The sequence below is a fragment of the Meleagris gallopavo genome, chromosome 9, assembly GCF_905368555.1.
Source record: "Meleagris gallopavo chromosome 9, MGAL_WU_HG_1.1, whole genome shotgun sequence".
Classification (NCBI taxonomy): domain Eukaryota; kingdom Metazoa; phylum Chordata; class Aves; order Galliformes; family Phasianidae; genus Meleagris; species Meleagris gallopavo.
Genome location: NC_139412.1, coordinates 4790825 through 4803242, shown reverse-complemented (window position 1 = coordinate 4803242; position 12418 = coordinate 4790825). Strand labels below are relative to the sequence as shown.

The window sequence follows — 12418 nt, the reverse complement described above, 5'->3', positions numbered from 1 at the left end:
ACACTGATGTAAGATGTGAGGGAGGTTTTTTGTTTCGGTGGTATTGCAATCGAACATTAAAATTGGGTTTTGAAAGCACGGGGTCTAATTCTCCTCTCAGTCCCGGAGCTGACTCAATAGGAGTTTTGATTTCATAATTCTGAATTCAATAAACATCGAGTAAAGCTGAATCCCATAACACTCTTCTGGATTAACAAATATAATGAATTTCCTATCGTCTGTCAGGATGTGTGTTGTTTGTGGGTAAATGATGAGCCCAGAACTGTTCATGTCAAGATCCTGTAGGAAGATGATGACAGCTGAGCTGCTAAAGGTACTCAGTATGCTTGGCAAATGGTATGTTGTGAATTGAAGGTTCTACGTGAGCTCTAAAGAAAAATGTGCTCTGTGTCAAAAAGATTTGGTCTCCAAAGTTCACCTCATTGACCCACATATTGTATTTCACAGTTTCTTTGTGCTCATGTAGAATTCCAGCAGAAGCTGATGGTCATTTTAGTGGAACTTATGCTGAGAGCTGGATTTCTCCTGGTGACTAATTTAGCTATGATCCTGTGTGGTGGATAAATCCTGTTATGTGCTAATGACATGTTGGACAGGAAGATTTGTGCCGGGCCTTTTGTCTCCAGACTGTGTGTCTCCTGGGAACGTGGTTTGGTTCAGCACTGAGGATTTCAGGAGCTGCTGGGAGAAGCATGCAAAGTACAGGCTCAAAGTGAAGACCTGGAGACCATCAGATCTGCCATGTTGTTGCCTGAAAGTCAACGGTTGCTCTTCTTAGGTTCTCCATAAATCTCCATACTGTCTCCTTCCAGCAGCTGTTATTCCCTCTGCAATGGCATATGGTATTGTTAATCATACTGAAAATGTTTAGTTTTAAGAGGAAAACTTTTCATCTTTTACTGTGGTATATGAGGATGAATGTTTCTTTTGCTTTCCCCTTTCCCTTTCTCCTTTCCTCCAGGAATTTTGCATTACTAACAGGGGAAGCCATGGTCGTATTGACTTACCCCACAATCAGCCAACTTGTGGGATATCGTTTCAGTGGAATTTTTATTGTTGCATGATTTATACAAGTGTTTCTGAGAAATACGCTTCTAGCATGAGAAGGAAAATCTGTTTGTGTCCTTTTAGCCTCTGCTGCAAGTCAGATTGCCTAGGGCTGCATTGGTCTTTTCCTTTGAAATCTGTACATGGGCTGACAGTGGTGCTGGACCTCCTGAAAAGACTGTGTGTCATCCTCAGTGGTTTGTTGGCACGAAGCTGAAAAACTGAATGAATTTATCCAAACTGAATGAAATTATCCAAACTGTGCTATCAGTGTAAACAGGAAACAGTTCATTGGAGCCAATGGAGCAGCTGACAGAAACCCTATCTGGATACTTTATAGTGGGAGCCCAGCAGTCAATATCTCAGTTGTGCTGTGAGGATAAATGAGAAAAAAATATTTAAGCCTTCTATGAAAACACATTTTTCCCATCTTTGAAGGTACTGGAAAGTGCAGGAACCAAGTTGCGATCAGGAAACTTCCATTATGCCATTGTCCTATGAGAGGTTGCATGAAACACTGCAGACTTGAAAGACTCTTCAGAGAAACAAAAATGTACTTTTCTTTTTTTAACCTGCTGAACAATGACATAGGAACACATAGCAATTCCTGAGTGTTTCTAGCACTGCAACTCATCTGAATATTTAATGGTGAATTCTTCTCTGCCCCTTAACCAGATCTTCAGGTAGGGTAAATGCTCGGGCCACACCTCTTCTATCACTTCAGGATTTGGATCCCCTAAGCACGTGTGATTCTGTCAGGTAGAAGATTTTCTGGGCTTTCTGCAGGAGTGTTTGAGGAATGTTCTACTATTTGCTGAAATACTTGAACAGCACCTCGCTCTGGTATTTGAAATAGGTGGTCGGTCCATCGGACTCATTTCTTGTATCTCAAGCCCATTCCTAAAAGCAAGAGAAGGGATGAGAAAATTGATCTTTTTTTCCCAAAGTAGCCTGTCTTGATTTCTCGTTCTTCTCCTGACACCCAACATGCCTGCTTGCAGTGTCAGCATTTTTCACAGCACTTGTGTGCATCAAGTACCCCTTAGCAGAAAAGATTGGTGTGTTTGATATCGACCTGGAGGACGTATAAGAAATTCTTGGTCCAGTGACTATGGCAAACACAGCCTGTCTTAAGTAATAGATGTGGAAGGAAGAAGAGGAAGAATGGGAAATCAAAACAATATTATCTTCCCAAAATGTAGGAATTCCACTTGGGTCCCATAACCAGCAGGGTGATGTCAGTCTGGGCCACAGTTCAGATAAGAAGCTGTGTTTCCTAGTGCTATAGGATACTCTGGACTAAGTTAAAAGATGAACTTCTGCTTCATTCTGCATTCTGCTCTGTTTTCTCAAAGTCATTCTACCGTTGACAATGCTGTGGATCTCTGAATTGCAATAAAACAAGAGGAGCAGACATCCTTACCTGAACGCGAGGTCCTGTGGGCATTGAGTACTGTGTACAATTACATCCAAGCAGCAGCAACATACAGGGTGTTTTTGTAGCTTCCCTCAAGCCAGCAACACAGTGCTAGCAGGAGAAGGGCCGTCTGAAGAACATTTTGCAGCTATTTGTTCTCTTAAATAGTTTAAATATAAGCTGCTGCTATCTGTATAAAACATGGTTACATAAAAAGAAGTCTGCTTCTGGAAAACTAATTTGAGTTGTGTTATTACATCCAGAGGAGAGGAAATAATGAGAGAAATGTTTTTTAAAAACACGCATTGGTTAGTGACAGGCACATAATCAGGAGTCTTGGCCTCTTGCCCACAGTTCTGTTTTCATGTGGTTTGGTGTTTTTTTTTTTTGTTTGTTTGTTTTGTTTTGTTTTTACCTTTTTTCCTACGTTTTTTGGTAACATTTAGTCTCCCTCCAGGCATACGTAACCTTTTTACACAAAATAGCAGGCAAGCATCACGAAGTCTCTATTAGGTATAGGGAGAAGGAAATCTGGGATAGCAGCTGGTAATGAGCAAAGGCAGCTTTCCTTAACCACCAGGAAATCTGATTAGATAGAAAATGTTAAGGATGCTAATGGGAAGCAAGGAGCTTTGCTGTTGCCCTTGACGATGGCTTGTTATCTGGGTCCTTAGCGATGGGATGAGTGGGGGGTGAGGAGGAGGAGGTAGGGCACCAAAGCACATTAATGTGGAAGCTTGCCTTTCCTGCCTACCTTGTGTGCACACAGTTTTGTCACCAACAGAAATTCAGGAGCCTTCATGTTGTCATACTGAATGTCCCTTCAGTGTTTCAAGTGTTATATCACTGCTGATAGTACTGGTACTTGGCACTCTAATTATACGCTTTTTCTTCCAGACCAAATCAGGCCAATTAACTTGGCTCACTCATTTGATTGTATTAATATATGTGCATTTCTGTGCTTTGGAGAACAAGAAGGGGAGGAGAACCTGTATTTTGAATCGTTGAGAACTGTGAGAGGTTTTTAACTTCATAAATTGTTCAGAGCTGGAAAAAACTTAGTATTCTAGTGGAGAATAATAGATTTGAGGAATGTGAACCACAGGTACAGCCCACGTCATGTCTGAGGTGTTCAGAGCCAACACACGTGGCCATGAGACACCGAGAATGGGTTCAGCATCTGTTGTGCAGGTCTGCCCAGCTGTGGATTTAAGCAGGACCACCAGCTGCCTAGAAAGGACACACTGGATAAGGAAGTGCTCCTTCCCCTCTCAGTCCTCCAGTGGGGAATGCGAGGCTTTCCCTCTGCCTTGAGTCCTGGCATTGGCAAGAAGAAGCAGTGAGAGGTGCCTGAAGCTTGTCCAGTACTACGGGAAAGTAAGCTCTAAATTCTGTCTCTCTGGATACATGTGGAGCTGCTGCAGCTATGGGACCATATCTATTATGAAGGATGATCTAAAAGGAGTGGTACAGACCACAAAAGCCAAAGGTCTGAAGCTGCCGCAGTTGTAATGGCTTTTTCTCCCAAAAGAGAAACCAACTTTGGCTCGAGTGATTAAATGATAGCCTTCTATTTCAGGGCAATGGGAGGCAGTGGTGACAACAGCACTCTTATTTTCTTCAGATGCTGAGTACATAAAGCAGAGCAGCTCAGTTCTGTGAGTGGCTGAGCCCTTTTGCCCTGATCCTCCAAAGCCTTTAAGCACATGATTAACTTTTAACATATGAGTGAACCCAGCAGAGTCAAAGGGAGTGGGACGTGTTTAATGAGCTTACCTGAATTCAGTCTGGGCCTCACTTGGGTTCAGGCTCCAGCAGCACAAATCCAGAGTAATTCCACTAGAATCCAAGATTTACTCAAAACGTTTAGTTGTCTGATCAGGTCCCCTTTGTAGAGTCTAATTTGATTTCTTCTTTTCTTATTTCCTTAGTTTATATGGTCCTTGTTGCTACAGCCACTCATGGCTGAGCATGCTTGTCCTCACAGCACTCCTGTGAAGAAGGGAAGTTTAATGTTTCCCATTAGAAAGAAGGAAGCGAAGGACTTGATTCTCAAAGCTATTTGGACATCTCATCAGTGTTAGTATCAATAACACTCCTACTGAATCAGCCGAGCGTTAAGTACTTAACTTTATCTTCTGAAGAGTTTGGGGGGTGACTCTCCTAGCTGTGCAGAGCTGGAAATCTCACATCTCCTTAGATTTACACTTGGAATACGAGTTTTTCATCTCTCTCTTTGACAGCAGCTCTGCACCAGTGGAGCTGCCTTCAGCCTTCCCTTCCTGCCTTCCTCTCGCCTCCTGCTGAGTACCAAAACAAGGGATGGGGAGAGGGCACGAGAAGCATCCAGCATGACCAGGTTTCTATTTCAGCTTTTCCCTTACACCGTGTTATACTACTTTTTTCATTTTCTACGCTTTACTTACTTTTCAACAAGTAGTTGGCCCTACAGTTAGTCTTTAAACATCCAGCTGTGTGCTGTCTTACAGAAAACACCTCTTTCTATGGTGGCTTATTTAAAAAATAAGATTGTTATTCCCTGGGCAGGAGCATCTCATTGTTGATAAAACATCTCTATCAGAAGAGATGAAAACAAAATAGAAGGAATAAAGGTAGCCCAGGCACCATCTCTCTGCTAGAAGTAGAATTTCATACTCAGATGTACGGCTGCTTTTCCTGGTCTGGCCTGCAGCTCACAGAGGGGGCGTTCAGCTGGTGTTCAGCATCAGTGGTCTGGTTCTCACGCTGTTTGTATAAGGTTTGCATAAGTAACAGCATTAGGAGCAGCGTTAGCACTTTCATTTCGAGACTGGATTTTAATTCTCAAACTGGAGCTGGCCTAGTTGCTGAGCAGAACCTAGAAAGAGCTCTTACCTGCCTGTGTGCTCTTAGAGGCAAATGTTTTATCTGTGACATTTGCTATTTTGCTCTCATCTCAGAATAAATATTCATTATGGAGACAGTATCTGACACTTAGCATATCCAAAGTAGGATATTTAGACCAAATGAGTCACACGGATGCGCTTTTCTCATCCTGTCTTTCAAAGGACTCTGAGAGCTTCAAAGAATGCTCCTTATATGGAGGTAGGCCTTTGTCTTGCTATTTTTTCCCCTCCACGATTCTCCTGAGGAAGCATCAGACTTTGCTCTTCAAACTGTCCTCATTTTAAATCAGATGATGTAGGTCTTTATTAATAATAAAGGTTCTTCTTTGTACCTTATTCAACTACACGGTCCATCATAATTATTGCACGACTCTTCATCAGCGGTAATGGCAGTAGTATTTAAATATTGACCTTTGGATTGAGAACACACCAATTCCTCATGCTGCTCTAGGTTAGAACAGCTCCAGAAACAAATTGTTGTTAAACTTTTTAGCTGCTACTGTAAAGTTTGTTCCTTTCCCAAGATAATAATTTACAAAACCATTTAGGGATGGTGCAGGAGAGCAAACTACAGAGATCCCCTAGCTGCTGTCCCACATCTATGCAGCCCAATGCCTAGCTGTGTAAGGGTTATAATTGTTTCAGCAAAAACTAGCTTGAGTGGTTCAGAGCGTTATGCTGCAGCTTTTGGTTTTGGGATTAGCTCAGCTGATACCTAACTCAGGGCTTTCTGCTTTATTCTGTTGGCAATCTGAACCCTTGGTAACTGGTATGTCTGAATGAACAGAAGTGAAGGCAAAGCAACGTCAGGATTCATCAAAAAGTCTTAATGGACTCCTCACCTCTAGGATTGTCAGGAGAAGAAAAGTTGTATGTTAGCACTGAAGCCAGATTGTGCTAACTTAATCCTGCACACCTCGGGGGGATGGAAGTCCACTTTGAAGGATGTCCATAAAGAGGGTGAGCTTAGGGTATGCAGTGACACAGAGTAGGTGTAGACACGAACCCAGTAGTTGACACAAAGAGGGGCAGAAGAGCTTTGTTAATGCCTTTAAACATATTCACTAGAAGATAAGGAGATTAGTTCTTTTTCTGAACTGTGTTATTGCACATTGTATATTTGTCCTCCATATTCATAATGAAACATTCCCAGAGTTCAGTACAAGACAGTCCTTCAACAATGGCACACAGACACTTGCTGGGGTCCAGCTTGAGTGTTCTCAAGAACACTGAAGAGGTCCTCTGGTGCAGCAGGATTGGATGCTAGTTGCATCAGCATGTTTCTCCTGAAGGCAAATAGGTTTCCTTTGCCTGCCCATTTCTGCCTGCCTGGCCAGCTTTGTGCCTGGCTGAGAGGCCCACATCCTTCATGTCTTTGTGCTTTCGGGGAAGTCTGCCTTCTTGGAAAGGTACTCACTTCAAACTCAGTCTGGTCTCCATGTGCTTTATGTGCTACATATTGATTCAAATGTATGGTGAGCCTACTATGATATGCAGCAGTGTGGAGTAGTGTTCTTTTATGATTGCATAGGCAGGTAACTTTTGGCAATAACATTATTGTCTCCATTTATTTTTCTTTGTTTTTCTTCAGCAAAGCTGAAGAAACTACAGTTGTTCATCCAGACATCAGTGAGCACAACAGAGGTCCAAAGATTGCAGAAGGCCAGAGTTTTTCTAGAATGCTTATGTAAAATTACTGAATGCTTTTGCAGTAGTTTGAGGGAAATCAGTTCTCAGAATCTTTCAAATTCCTTTTTTTTTTTTTTTTTGCCCGCTGGTATCTATCTACAAAGGTTTCCTGCTGTGTGCAAATTCTTTGATTTTGCTTATAGTTAGTTAAGGGAAAAAAAAAAAAACAACCATATTTCCAGCATGGTGCAAAATATTTGCACATCTTCTTTTAAGCTAATCCTTGTCCTCCAGGACAGAAAGGTGTACTACCAAGCACGACCCGTTCAGGGAGACTGAGCGGGTGATTGCTGAGTATTGATTCCAATGTGCTTGTTTGTTTTTGTCTGCCTTGTGCTTGGAAGGTGAGGCAGACAGATCTTTTTTTCTGAAAGGCTAAGCTTATGGACAATGTTGGTTAAACTCTAAAGATTACAAGAGATGTAAACATCTGACCTACAGATGTATAATCAGCATGTGGCTTTATATTCTCTTCAAATGACACGATGTTCCTTGAACTCAGTGAGTGCACTTCGGAAACATGAAAAAGTCCTTTCTCAGGTGTCTTGGATGCTCCTGATCTAAAGTTAGCTGTATGCCACATGGTTCAGGTAAATGAAATAATTCTTACAATATTGATTGAGCAAGGCAGAACATGTATGACACTGGCCATGGATAAAAAATATATGTTGCTAGTTACATCAAAGTTCAAGTCAAAACAAACTTTCCTTTGATGTTGAAGAACTTTTTTTTTTTTTTTTATGATATGCAGTTGCCACTAAAGTGGAAGTTCTATTCTCTTAAGCTCGGATGGATGTTAACTTGAAAAATTCCTTTGTCCCTTGATAGTTTTCCTGCAAATAATAGACAAGGAGGTTATGTAAAATCACTTGTCTACTGGGTTGTTGAGCAAGCTGCCTTCAAGGCATGCTGATTAGCCCTGAGTCACCTGAGGAAGGCTAAACAGATCACTGTAAGGTTCTCAAGTTAACTCCTCTTTTAAGGTGACAACTTCCTAAGCAAAAATTAGCAGGCTGTTTTAAAGATTTCTCTTGGCTGCTTCTTTGGCACTTGTATATGCTCTCCAAAGGATGCTCATTTTGTATGTAAATAGTACTTTTCTCAAATGCAGAATACAGGAGAACATTCTTTAGGACATGATGGCAGTGGGTGCTCAGCTTGTGAAGGCTGGTACTATTGGGAACCCTGAGAACTCTGATGAGTTGGTAGGTAATTTCTGCTAAGCACACTTTAGAGGGTAAACTGTCTTTTCATTTGCTGAAACATGCTAGAACCCCATTCCTATTAATTTTAATTCAAAGCAAGTTGCAAAAAAGAAAAAAAAAAAAAGATGGAGGAGAGATTGGGATGACAAGTTATGGAAGGAGAATGAGTATAAAGAAGACTCTTCTGGATAGAAACCTGAAAGTAAGTGAAAGGACTAAGATGGGACAGAGGTCTCTACAGAAAGAAAAAAAGAATTAGTTAAGCAGCTGTAACTTTGTTTTGAATAACATTGTGTTTATTATGTCAGCATTACCAGAAAAAAACAATCTGCTCTTCTTGGGTTGTTCAACGTCACACTGAGAAGATCCAAGCACGTGGACCAGCAGCTCAGAGTACAGCAGCTTCTTCTCTAACTCCACGTTCACAGCTCTGAGAATACTACCGTGTTTATCCATCTAAACAGTGGATCCTAAGCACACACGTGGTTTTCCATACCCTCAAGCTCGAGAAAATTGATGTCAGCTCGAGAAAAAGAATGAAGTACATTGACTTCTGAAGAATGCCAATAGCTTGCATCTGATCAGGTTTGCTCATGGATGGACTCTTGAATTACCACGCATAAATGACAGAATTGTCTAAGAGGCTACCTGAGGAAAACCACAGAGTAGCACTTGAATGGTTTGTTCCTGATCTTGTCTTTCCTATAGGAAATTTTGTACTGCCTCAACAGAATTGAAAAGGTGCCTTTTAAAAACTAATGTTTCAGAAGGACATCTTTTAAAAAAAATCTCCAGTCAGTTTTTTTTTCAGTGGCGCTTTTTTTTTTTTTTTTTTTTAATTTTATTGACAACTTTTAAAGTCCTCTTGTTGAGATAGATGCTGGCTTACATTTTTCATCATAGGTCCTTGGCTGGATTCTTATTTAAGGATAAAATTGGACTTCAGTCAACCTGGGATGGAGGCAGGGAGAGTGGTTGTTGGCTTCAGGTCAATTTATCATCCAAGTTCTGCAATACATCCCCGAAGATTTCACCATATACATTTGAAAGGCAGCAGTGACTGAACTCGGTGTTGTAGGGGAGTTCTATATTTAGTCCTGCTCTCTTGCAAGGAGCTGTTTCCTGTTCAGGTGCCAAACTCCCTACCTCTGTTCATTTTTTTCCCCCCGCCAGCAATCTTTCTGTATATCCTGTGTTTCATCAGTCATTCTATTTCCCTCCAAGTCATTATCTAAGCTCAGTCTATTCTTGCTCTATGAAGTCCATCTTCTTTTTGTTTAGTGCTAGGGAAAGAAATATGGGAGGCAGAAGGTGGCTGGGGAAAGAGCATGCAGTAAAATGCTGTCAGCTTAGAAAGAAAGCTTTAGTTAAAAGTTAGTTCAGTTGTACTGATGTGCTTCAGGATGGTACATGGAAGGATCAAGACTGACTCTTGCAGTTGGTAAGTAGAGCAAATTCATTGATAGTTTACAGCTTCTTTATGGTCTTTAAAAATCGTACAAACAGTGTTGTAGGCTATGGGTTAGCTAATGTCTAATTTCTCCATCACTTAGTAAACAGAACTGGTTATTTGCTATTAATATAACCTGTTCAGATTGGCATTGCCTCATTTGAAGTTAGCGAATCTGGAAGCTGTGAAACAAAAGGAATAGCAGGTATTAGCTATGAATTGATTACTTCCATTTGGAGTCTCAATTCAGCCAAGAAAGTAATTTCTGCATTTTTCTTTTTATCCCTAAAGGCTCTGCTTTCTGGTTTTGATACATGAACAGCTGGGAATAGTTATAAACTTGAGACAACCTAAACCTAAATTGGTGTTAAAATCTATATTCCTAAATGGCTTCTGGGTGTGAGATGACGTTGAGTTGGTCAGTTTCTCTCTTAATGACCTCTACTGGTTGTACTTCCTGAGCTTCTCTCTGCTGAGGAGATGTAGCTTAGCGGTCATGTAGTGGGAAGGGCAGCTGAGGGCATCCATCACTAATATTTAATGCTTGAGACACTGTGAGAGTAGGTCAGTGCTGCTTCTGTAGCCGTGTGAAAGTCTCCTGAGCAGTTGCACGAATCTTCATTGCAGTCTTCCTAGGCAGATATTTTGTTGTTTGTAGAAATGTCTCTCATTTTAAGCCATCTCATCCTCTACTTTCTATAATAACCAAAATCTAAACCAAGCCGGAAAATTATCCTTCTCTTCCAAAATAGTTTTCATGTTCCTTCTGCATAGGAGGACTCCATCCATTTTCTTTTTGAAAGAAAAAAACCCACCACCTTGTATTGTATTAGCAGTCCATTAGCAGAGTCCACCTTTTTTAATCCCATCTACCCAAAGATGCAGCTTTCCATGGGTTGAAAAGTTCTTTCCTTGGACAAAAAAAATACAACAACAACAACAAAAAAAAGCTTTTTAATTTCTTCTAAAAAAAAAAAAAAATTGACTGGAGACAGAATAGGAAAACCGGTGAATTTTCTTGGTCTCTTTTACTGCTCATCTCATATGAAAAAATGCCCAAACTGTGTTCCCATATCCATATCCGATCAGTAAATTCAAGTCATATTGCATATGAACAAATACAGATAAAGATCTCTAGCCTCATTTGCTTATACCTATGCAGAGATCATTCACTCTGATACGATAGTATTTGGCAGAGAGAATGCCATCAATTTAAAATTAGTAAGTTCAAACTATGAATGAAGGAATTAATGGCTAAGAAATTGAAGTACAACAGAAAATGAGAGTGTAATTCCTTGTCTTTTACACGGATCATATTTTTAACCCCTTGGATGCCAGGAGTTCATGGCCTGGAAGTTGAAAGATTAACCAACAGAAGCACTGGGAAATGTCCCCTTCATGGAGAAGAGGCTGTTGTGCTTGCTGACTGCTGCTGGCATGGATTCAGCTTTAAAAGATGCAACGTTTATTGACCGGGTAGGATACCCTGCAACAGTAATTGCTGTATTCCCAGAGCACTGTATTTCCACTTACGGATGCGATTTCATTAAAGTAATAGGTTTGTTTCGTATTTGTGCTAGATCGTTGATACCTTTCAGTGGTTGGAAGGAGCCTTTCAGTGACCTTAAATTATTATTTTAAGAATGTTTATCACCTTTTAGTTTCCTTTGCACTGAGGGCAAATAGAAGTCAGGTGTAATTGGGCTGCATACTTCCTTAATAATTAACAAATATGTGAAACAGCTTCAGACAGTCTGGAGATTTTTATTTTTTTTCTTTAGCCTCTGTTCTATAATTAAGTCTATTAGTGTTGAATAAAGGGAGAGCCAGAAGTCTGCTCTTCTTTCTTACCGTGAATGAAGGAATAGCAATGCAGAGAACGGATTAGATTCTGCACTGTATGTCAAATTGTTCTTTGCAGCAAAACTACTTGATGAGGACAATTAATGCAGAGGTGTTGTGACTAAGTGTAAAAACTGCTGAACAGTGTCATGTTTCTAATAAGTGCTGTGGGTTCACATCTCCTATTAAGCAGTGGGAGCTGGGGATTTAACAAGGGAAAAAAGATCTTTCTGTGCATGAATTGTGTATGAACTGAGCAGCACTCTGCATAGAAGAGTATTACAGCAGGAAGTTCAGAGCTCACCTCACCCACAAAGCACTGTAGTAAGTTTCCTCTTGGATTTCAAGCCTGAGAAGATTAGATCTTTTTGGATTACGAGTGGGCTGACTCAGAGTGGAAAAGACATTAGATCATCTGAATAATGGAGGCCACAGAATCTATTCCAGACTACAGTATTAAGTGTGGCTCTTTGACTCAAATATATCTCTTTGAAAGACATCTCATCTTTGAGAAGCAAGAGATTAAAATCCATTTTTTTCTATTAGTAATTTGCTAATAACCTTACTTCCAAAATAAATGTTCCTTGGTCACGGAATTAAGCAGGGTGCAGCTTGAAGAACTTACATGTATTGCATTAAAAAATCTTTTCCTGGTGATATATTTTCCTCTCAAAAGGAATTGCTCTGAAACATGATTGCAACCGCTAACACTTATCATAAAATTTCCTTTGTCTTATCTATATTCCTATATTTTAATTCTGTTTTCTAGATGGACAAAATTTTGAAGTATTTGAAGAAACCCATACAGATTTCATTAGAATATAGTTAAGTAGCATGGCATGTGAATGGAAAATTGTGTTGAGTTCAGTAGGGGAGCCCCAGC

At 40.4% G+C, this 12418-nt stretch overlaps 1 protein-coding gene across 2 annotated transcripts in view; it reads left to right on the top strand.

Annotated features, from left to right (window-relative positions):
• Nucleotides 1–12418, top strand: part of FGF13 (fibroblast growth factor 13) — a 211478-nt gene that overhangs the window by 110480 nt on the left and 88580 nt on the right. The gene's annotated exons all lie outside the window — the stretch shown is intronic.